At 37.0% G+C, this 10,189-nt stretch overlaps 1 pseudogene; it reads left to right on the top strand.

The window, feature by feature from the left end:
• The first annotated feature begins 8,252 nt into the window (after positions 1-8,252).
• Positions 8,253-8,368, top strand: LOC118604274 (annotated as a pseudogene).
• Positions 8,369-10,189: the final 1,821 nt, after the last annotated feature.

The following is a 10,189-nucleotide window of genomic DNA, read 5'->3' as shown; positions in this document are numbered from 1 at the left end:
TCTCTAAAATGAGAAGTGTGTGTCCATCAGGAATAAAATTGAAGGAGAAACAAAAGGACTAATAGATCATGAAGAGAAAGTTAACAAAGCTTTGTTGGCATTATAGAAATATTGTGAGATTAAATAAGAGTGCATCTATTAAAGACTGGTTCGCATCTTTTCATGGGAAAATCAGAAGCATGCTCTTACAAAGTAGGTGGTAGGAGAGAACAAATTCTTTCGTCTTCTAATTTGATTGTAATAAGATGGAGTACAACCACCCATCCATCAAGATGCTAATCTCCCCCTGCTGTTCGTTCAGGGGTCCCCTAGTGCTCGTGAGGATCTGGAACAGGAATGCCTGGGTTGGCTCTGCCTTGTTTTAGTAACTGAATTGTGGCTAAGTTGAAAATAACCTTGGTATGTTCTTCCCAAAGTACAGAAGTTCTGGCCATGTCCCAACTGTGAATACTAGAATGGTATCACCCCGAATAGTAGATAAGGTTCCCAGACATATAGATTAGGTTTATTTAAAGTTCAGCGAGTTTATTGACCCTTGATGAAAATTTTCCAAACAAAATGGCACAGTCTCTGTTTTCTCATGGGAGTAAGATGGTAGACATCTGGCTATGGTACTCTGGTACTGATGGATCTCAAAATACAGTTCAGGAGTATAATACATTTGAGACTCCCAGGAAGAAAATAAGAACTTCTTAAACAAGGAAGAGAGGAATCTTATCCTTATAAGACTTGAGCCCAAAGGGGACAAAGTATGCCTTTGCTGGGAAAGGTATGTTGAGAGCTGGGCCTGTAATGAAGTGGCAGAGTCCAGGTCCCTACTGTGCCTGCTACCTTTGATATTGGTGGAAGTCAGAGTGATCCTTTAGGCGGGAAAAAATGCTTCAGTATCTTGCTTAGTCACTGGATTCAAAGTGTTAGAGGTCCTAATACTACATAGCCATTACACAGCCACTTCAAGTGCAAACTAGCTTTGGGATTGTTGTGAGCCTGATATAAGCCAAGAAGTACTCCAATGTTATATTAAATAACAGTGGTGACAGTAGATGGCCTTGTTTTGTTCCTGATCTTAGAAGGGAAGGTTTTTAGTTTAGATTTTGTTAAATGTTTTGATCATAAATGGATGCTGTATTTTGTCAAAGGCTTTTTCTGCATCTATTGATGTGATCATATGATTCTTATTTTTTAATTTGTTTATGTGGTGTATCACATTAATTGATTTGCATATGTGTCTCTGGGCTGAAGCCCACTTGATTGTGGTGTATAATCTTTTTAATATGTTGCTATATTAAGTTTGCTAGTATTTAGGATTTTTGGATCTGTGTTCATGAGAGATACTGGTCTGTAGTTTTCTTTTTTTCTATCTTTACCAGTTTTGGTATCAGAGTAATATTGGCCTCATGAATCGGGAAGTATTGCCTCCTCTTCAATTTTTTGGAAGAGTTTGAGAAGAATAGGTATTAAATCTTCTTTGAATGTTAGGTAGACTTCACTGGTGAAGCCATCTGGTCCTGGACTTTTACTTTTTGGTAGGTGTTTGATGATTGTTTCAATTTTCATATGCTGATTGGTCTATTTAGATTTTCCAGTTCTTCATGAAGTCTAGAAAGGTTATATTTTTCTAAGTGCTAGTCCATTTCTTTTAGGTTATTAAATTTGACGTTATATACTTTTTCATAATATTCTTGTATGATCCTTTGTATTTCTGCGATGTCAGTCATAATTTTCCCTCTTTCATCCCTGATTTCATTTGTGTCCTTTTTTTTTCTTTAGTGAATCTAGCTAGGGGGTTGTCAATTTCATTAACGTTCTCAAAGAACCAGCTCTTTGTTTCATTTATTTTTTCTATTGTTTTTGTTTTGTTTTCAAATTCATTTGTTTCTGCTCTAATTTTGATAATTTCTTTCCTTCTGCTGGCTTTAGGCTTTCATTTGTCCGTCCTTTTCTAGTTTTTGTTTGTTTGTTTAAGATGAAGCATTAGGTTGTTTATTTGGGCTCATTCTTGTTTTTGGAGATAGGCCTGTAATGATGTGAACTTTTCTCTCATGACTGTTTTTGCCGTGTCCCAAAAGTTTTGATACATTGTACTCTCATTATCATTTGTTTCTATATATTTATCTCTTGATCTCTCTTTTTATTTCTTCTCCGACCCAGTTATTCTTCAGTAGCATGTCGTTTAATCTCCATGTATTTGTGGTTCTTCCTGATTTCTTTCTGTGGTTGATCTCTAGTTTCAATGTATTATGATCAGAGCATATGGTTGGTATGATTTCAGCCGCCTTACAGTTGTTGAGGCTACGTCTGTGTCCCAATACGTGGTCGATTCTTAAGAATGTTCCCTGTGCACTAGAGAAGAATGTATAAGCAGCTGTTTTGGGATGGAAGGCTCTGTAAATGTCAATCATGTCCAGTTCGTCTAAAGTGTCATTTAAGGATGTGATTTCCTTATTGATTTTCTGTTTGGATGATCTGTCCATATCCGACAGTGGGTTATTTAGGTCCGATGGTGTTTTGATCTGTTTCTCCCTTTAGTTCTGTTAGTAATTGCTTTACATATTTTGGGGCTCCCTGATTAGGAGCATAGATATTAATAATTGTTATGTCTTCTTGGTGCATGATTCCCTTTATCATTATAAAGTGTCCCTCAGTATCTTTCTTTACCTTTTTGATTTCAAAGTCTATTTCATCTGATATTAGTACCGCTACTCCCGCTTTTCTCTGAATGCCATTTGCTTGAAATATCATTTTCCAACCTTTCACTTTGAGTCTATATTTGTGTTTAGAGATGAGATGTGTCTCCTAGAGGTAGCATATGGTTGGGTTTTGTTTTTTGATCCAGTCTGCAACTCTGTGCCTTTTAATTGGTGAGTTCGGTCTATTTACATTTAGGGGGATTATTGAAATATGAGGTCTTCTTATAGCCATTTTATTTTTTGTTTTTTATTAGATCAGTGTTTCCATTGGTTCCTTGTCCTTGTGTTTCTGTTTTCTCTATTTTGGTTGGCTTTTGTGTGTTTTCCCTCTAATTCTTCTTGTTTTATATTATATACTTCAGTTCCGAATCTTTGGTATATGGTCACCATTACGAATATGTAAAGGATAGTTACATATATACAGTTATCTATTTTCTTCTGTGCATGCCTTATCTCCATTCTCCTTTGCGAATTTGGATCTTTGAATTCTTCATTTTCAGTCATTGTTATCTCAGTTTGTCCCGAAGTATGCTGAACATTCATTACTATCTTGTTTTAAAAATTCTGTTATTATTATTTAAGCTTATAATGTCTTGTTCTTAGTAAGGGTTTCACTCCTCTGCTTTTATTTGCCTGATAGTCACTTTACTCCTATTTTTTTTTTGTCATTTTGTTTTAGATAAACTGACCCCTTTCAATATTTCCTGTAGTGCAAGCCTCATAATGGAGAATTTCCTCAATTTTTATATGTCTGGAAAAGTCTTAATTTCTCTTTCATAACTAAAAGAAAGCTTAGCTGGATACAGTATTCTAGTTTAAATATTTGATTCCATTCCTTTCTGGCCTGTAAGGTTTGCGCTGAGGAGTCAGAGGATAATCTAATGGGTTTATCTTTATAATTTACCCTTTTCTTCTCCCTGGCTGCCCTGAGAATTCTGTGTTTGTCATTTATTTTGATAACTGTAATACAAGGTGTCTTGGTGAATGCCTTTTTTGGATTGAGATAATTGGGTGTTCTGTTGACTTCTCGAATTCCAAGCTCCAGCTCATTCCTTAGATTTGGGAAATTCTCGCCAACTATTGGTCTGGAAATGCTTTCTAATCTCTTTTCCTTTTCCTCACTTTTGATAATGCCCATTAGTCTTATGTTTCCTCTCCTAATGGTATCAGCTAGTTTTTGAATTTCTCTTTCATTATTTTTCATTCTTTGATTTCTCTATTTTCCTTTCTGATTTATTTCTAGATTTCTGTCTTCAGTATCACAAATCCTTTCCTCTATTTGATCGACTGTTTCCCAAGCTTGCTATTTCATTTTATAACTCTTTCAGTGTGTTTTTTTTTTATCTCCAGAAGATCTATTTTGTTCTTTTTGAAGGTTTCCATCTTCTTGCTCTGCTCATCTAGTTGTTTTTTTCAATTCCTGAAATTGTTTATATTACTTATTTTAGAACTCACGGAGTTTTTTCAGAAGTACCATCCTGAATTCTCTGTCATTTAAGTTGCATATTCCTATATCTGTAAGCTTATTTTCTGGAGATTTTTTCTTTCTTTCTGAGATGCCTTGTCACTTTGGTTGTTCATGGTATTTAATGGACTATTTCTCCACCAGGACATCAATGGAAATGTATTTTGCTTTTTTTTTCCCAGAAAGAAGATTATATAAATGTCTCTCTTTAGCCTGTTGCAAAGAAGGCACTTTTCTTTTGGTTTCCAGTAGGTGGCATCTAAACCTCTCAGAACCCTGCTTTATATAAAGCTTTAAAAATAGCTTTTTATTTTCTGATAGATATTTCATCATGACTGCTACCCTCAGTTTCAGTCCCCATCAATATTAGCAACAGTTTTGGTAGTGTTCCTTCAGATTTCCCTGGGGCTCCATGGTGATTGGTCTTGGAGGGTTTGGGAGGGAGGGGCCCTCTGGGTGGGGGGTTGTGGCTCAGTCTCATTTTTCCAAATGCAGTTGGTAAAAATCAACTGTTGTTTCTCTGCTGGGCACTTCTCTGCCTTCTGCCCTGATGACTGGGCCCTGTCACCCGCCAGCTGTGGGGAGCTAACAGCTTTCCCAGGCAGGGCTATTCAGGGAAGTCACCGCACCTTCTCCCCTCCCTCTCCTCCTGCAGGGATCTCTGGCAGCTGCAAGAGATAGCTTCAGTCTCAGCAGTCAGTGTTCGCTCATATTCCCCTGGGGCTCCATGGTGATAGATCTTGGAGGGTGTGGTGGGAGGTACCCTCTGGGTTGGGGTTCGGGGGCTGCAACTCAGCCTCTGTTTTGCAACTGGGGCAGGTAAAAGCCAGCTTTTGTTTCTCTGTGGTTCTTTCCTGCCCCTTTGCTTTCTGCTCTGATGACTGGGCCCTGCTACTGACTGAGTGTAAGCCCCCAGGACTTCCAGACAGGGCTGTTCAGGGAAGTCACCGCGCCTTCACCCCTCCCCTTCCTCCTGCATGGAGCTCAGGTCCCTTCAAGAGGCAGCTTCTTTATCTCCCAGTCCACCACCAGACACCCAGGGTTTTGACCTGTGGTAGCTCTTATACATAGATCCCGCTCTCAGACATGCTTGTGTGCAGTTGGGTGTTTTTTGTTGAGTTTTAGATGTCGACTTACTGTTTCAAGGGGAGTGATCTGAGGATGTCTCTCATTTTGCCAAGTTTCCAAAGATTCTGTAAAAGGGCCATTAAAGTTTCCAAAAGTAAGCCTTTTTGTTTAAAGGCTCAGTAACAGGAGCCAGAGGGTCTGTCTGAGTTTCAGGTTCCTCATTTCTAAAATGGAGTTAATACCACCATCGAGATTGCTGGCTCCCGCAAGATGCCTGGCTCTGCCCTGCACCTCGCAGACTCTACTGTTATAGATTTTTAATTCAATACCTTTGTGTTTAGAGAATGTACTTTATGTAATTTTAATGTGTTTAAATTTTTTGAGACTGGTTTTGTGGCCTACCATATGGTTTATCTTGGAAGATGTTACACGTGCACTACAGAAGAATTTGTATTCTTTTTCTGTTGAGTAGAATGTTAGGTCTACCTGATTTAGTGTAGTTCAAGTCCTCCATATCTTTGTTATTCTTCTGTCTAGTTCTATTCATTATTGAAATGGATGAATGGAAGTATCAGTATCATTGCATTACCTACTTTTCTCTTCAATTCTATCTTATTTTACTTTGTAATTTTGGAACTCTCTTTTTAGGTGCATATAATTTATAATTGTCATATATTCAGCCTTGAATGATGATTTTACAAGCATAAAATATCTCTCTAGAGACATTAATTTTTAAATTTATTTTATTATTAGTTTCAAGTATTGGTACATTGGTTAAACATTTATATAGTTATAAAACGATCCCCTTAATTGTTCTTTCTCTCCTCTCAATCTCCATCTAGATATTACATTAATGCTAACTGCATTTCCTATGCCTTGTTCTCCATCCCTATGACCATCTACTACTAATTTGTACTCCTTTAACTCTTCACCCCCTTATCCTAGCCCCCCCCCCCAAACCCCTCCCCTCTGGCCATCACCAGATTGTCCTTTATATTTGCGAGACTGTTTTTGATTAGTTTCTTCTTTTTGTTTTTTAGATTCCACATATCAGTGAAATCATATGGTATTTATCTTTCTCTGACTTATTTTACTCAGAAGAATAACCTCTAGGTCCATCCACAGACATATTATTTTTAATTTTCCTTTATCTCACTTTGACATACTTATTTTTAATGCTTTTTTTCAGACTGCCCCATTATATTAAATTACGTGATCCTAATTCTTTATGTTGTGCTTACAGACTATCCATTAGGTAGGATTATTTCCTCATGTGTTTGGTAATTTTTGATGTGAGATTATCTTTGGCAGGAATTATTTGTTCATGAGAGCTTCGTTCATGCTGGGTTACAGCAGTTTCTATATAATTGTGGAATCTGGAGTTTTATTTTTGCCAGCAGCTTGGAAAGGCTGTATAAGTCTGGACCTATTTCAACCACTTCCTCCCTCTCTTGTCCATTTGTTACACTAGTCATTGTTGCAATGGAAATGTCCAATTTTAAACTTTTCCTATTTCCTGAAGGCCAAATAGGAGTTAAATTCACTATTATTTTAGAGGAGCAATAGAACTGACAAGCAATTGGACTGACAAGTGCTCTGATGCCATTTTGATGGACAGTTTTTCAGTTCTACAGAAATAATCAGTGTTCCAAGATTCCTACTTGTCTTATTTACTAGTATATTCTAGCAGACAGAATAGTGTCTGGCATGGAGTAAATACTCAATAAATAATTGTTTAATGACTGACTATATGAAACTGTTAAACTGATTGTTTGGTTGCGGTCTGTGTAATCAAAGGCTAAAATTCTATGTATTGATTTTTAATCAGAACACTAGCCCTGAGTTCTCTTTCTTAATGAAATCCTGAATATTAAGTTTAAACACTCTATAAATGTGAGGCAATGGCAAAGATAGGGATGTTCTACCAGGCCACAGCTATTTGTTAAAACTGTTATAACTCAAACTCTAACTTTGCCGAGATTTATAATTCTAATAAAACAAGTGTCGTTTACATTAAAAATAATACATATCCCATTGTTTAACTGTCATGTAGTTAGATTATTATTTTCATCCATCAGTAAAGAGAAAAGGAGAAATCACATGTAGAGGTTGGTTAATTTCTAATTACTAAGATTACAGCCAAAGCAGAAGATAAAAAAACAAAAAACCAACACCCCCCCCCCCCCCAGTAGAAGGATCCACTGAGAGCCACCAGCATATCCAGTGTACCTATCTCCAATAAATAGAGATCTTGTCACTGGGATAAGAATCGGCAATTGATCTAAGGAACAGTAAGCCTTCTTCCAGTGTTCTCTGCATATTTGGCCATAAGGCCATATCTGGGCTTTGATTAATGAAAATTCCCCATAGGATCTTACAAATTTGTAATGAGTATCCCCAGCTGTAATTATTTGTATGATTTTAATAAGCTATTAAATAGAAAGTGAGGTGAGGCTGGATCAGATTTTTACAGCTATCTGTTATCTTAAAATCAAAGCGTCTAGAGCCCTATTTTTTTTTAATTCAAAGAATTTCTCCTTCCCAATAAATTTATTCAAGTCAGTTCCTTGGGGATGTTTTGTTTGTTTTTGGTTTTTGTTTTTTAAAATTTTTATTTTTAGCTCTAATGCGATTAAGTACAAGGTCCAAGTCTTATTTTTATATTCATGGTAGCCAATAGTGTACCTGGCACAAGACCTATTCAGTACACATGTGTTAAATGAATACATGAAACCCCATCCTCACCGCGCTTGATTATCAGCAAATGCCTCTGAGGGCCCCAATGCATGAACAATTCCTTTTCTCATGAGATTACCCTTTTCTTGTACTGTGGGAAGCTCTTGAAACATCTCTTTATATGCGCTGAATGGATTCAAATTAATATAGTTGGAATGTTGTTATAGTATAGTCAATCAAAAATTAAAGTTAAAGTAACAAAGGAGGACATGGTTCCATAGTGTAGCAGTAAGCACGTCTTCTTTATGCGCAGAAGGTCCTCGGTTCATGCCCTAGTGGAACCATGGTCCATGGTCTATGCCCATGCCACCCTGAACAAGCCCGATGTATGATCTTGGAAGCTAAGCAGGGTCGGGCTTGGTTAGTACTTGGATAGGAGACCACCTAGGAAGACCAGGTGCTGTAGGCATAAAAAGTAATGATAAAAATAAAATTAAAAACAATAAAATAACAAAGGAATACTAGATCCTTATTGTAAACATTCATTATTTTTCTTAAAATACTAAAATACTCTTCTCAGAATGCTTAACATTTAATTGATTAGTTTTGTTTTCTATTTCTCAATTTTTTTTTCAAAGGATGGTATAGAGAAAAGGAAATGATTTATTTAATCATTTAATTATGCAGGACTGACCTCCTTCTCCCAAGTGGGTTTCCTGGTTAGTGAATCTCTTCTCCTCTACCTTCTGGTTGGCATGACTAAAGTTTCTAGGGTGATGGAAGTGGGGGCAGGAATAGAGACACAGAAAGAGGTAGAACCTGAGGATTTCGGTAAATCCAGACTTGAGTCAGGATTGTCACTTCTCTGGCTTTCTCTTCTTCATCTATTGTCTTGATCTAGACTCTCTATTACAATTTAAAATTCGGACCTTTTTGAATTCTGACCCTCTCTCTGCCAATGATTCTCTCCCCTCTCATACCATCACCATGAACAGACACAAAGAAATACTGTAGTTGAGAAAATCCACTGTGCCTACGGTACAGAAGCATAATCCCAAGCAGACGTCATGCTATAGCATCTGCACAGAGGTTCTGGTGCCATGGGGCTCCTCCACGTCCACACCATTCATGGGAATGCAAGATTCTCAAATACCAGCATGTGTCCAGAGTATGTTTGTGCAAGGTGATGGGAGGAGAGAGTGGAGGAGTGGTATATGGTATAAAGGAGAAAGGGTAAGATAGAATACAATTTTGTTATCACCATGCTTTTGTCTATTTTGTAAATGCTTACAATATACCACGCACTGTGCTATCGGCTTCCACTTTCAAATTTAACTCTCAGAATAAAACTCTTAATTTAGATACTCTTTGAGGTCCTTTATATAGATGGAGAAATAAGGCTCAGGGAGGTGGAATAACTTACCAAGTTACACAGATTTCAGGTGGGGTGAATGGTAAAACCAGGCAGTCTGACTTCATGGGTTAAGTTCATAATTATTGAGCTATGGGAAAAGTGTTTCTCACTTTTGCTAGTTAAGAACAAATCAACACAACTCAGTGAGAAGAGATGATCTGACAAATTCCCACAGTTTCACTGTGGGCAGCAAGACCTCCAAAAAGAACCTTTTTCAACCTGTATCCCCAGGTAGTACTTCCACCTGAGGGTGCTGGGTGAGAGCATGCCATCCTGGCTCTGAATTCTAGACCTGAGAAAAGAAACAACACAGCCAGTAAGATTGTAATTTCTGATATTCTGGCTATTAATAAAATTGGTATATATTAATATATAATTGATATATATTAATATAATTAGTATAATTAAAGTAAAAGAGAATTCTCCAGAAGCCTAATTTTAAAACATCAGTTTCTCAATGGTCACTTTTACGAGTGAAATGGCTCCTTTTCTTTGTTGGTATTTTCATATGCTTTCTCTATCATTTGGTTTCTCTATTAAATTTAATTTAACGGCATGTTGATTTGTTATGTATTTGTTCATTTGCTTATTCAACAAACATTAGTGAATGCTTTCTACGTATCAGGTACATTGGATTAATGTGATCATATAGGTAAATACTTAGCATTGTACCCGACATATAGAAAATGATCATTTAATGAAGACAGTTATGTTGATTAGGTATTCACCAGTTCTCCATTTAGAATTTAGGTTCAAATCAACTAGGAGTATGATTTCAGGAGATATGCAGTAGAAGGGGAATGGCCTGTATATGAAATTCTATTCTAACTGAGGGATATGATGACACTTAATAGGGCAGTAGCCAGCTATCAGGAT

The sequence above is a fragment of the Rousettus aegyptiacus genome, unplaced genomic scaffold (assembly GCF_014176215.1).
Source record: "Rousettus aegyptiacus isolate mRouAeg1 unplaced genomic scaffold, mRouAeg1.p scaffold_m13_p_6, whole genome shotgun sequence".
Classification (NCBI taxonomy): Eukaryota; Metazoa; Chordata; class Mammalia; order Chiroptera; family Pteropodidae; genus Rousettus; species Rousettus aegyptiacus.
Note: the sequence above shows the minus strand (reverse complement) of the source record. Positions and strands in the feature narration are given on the sequence as shown.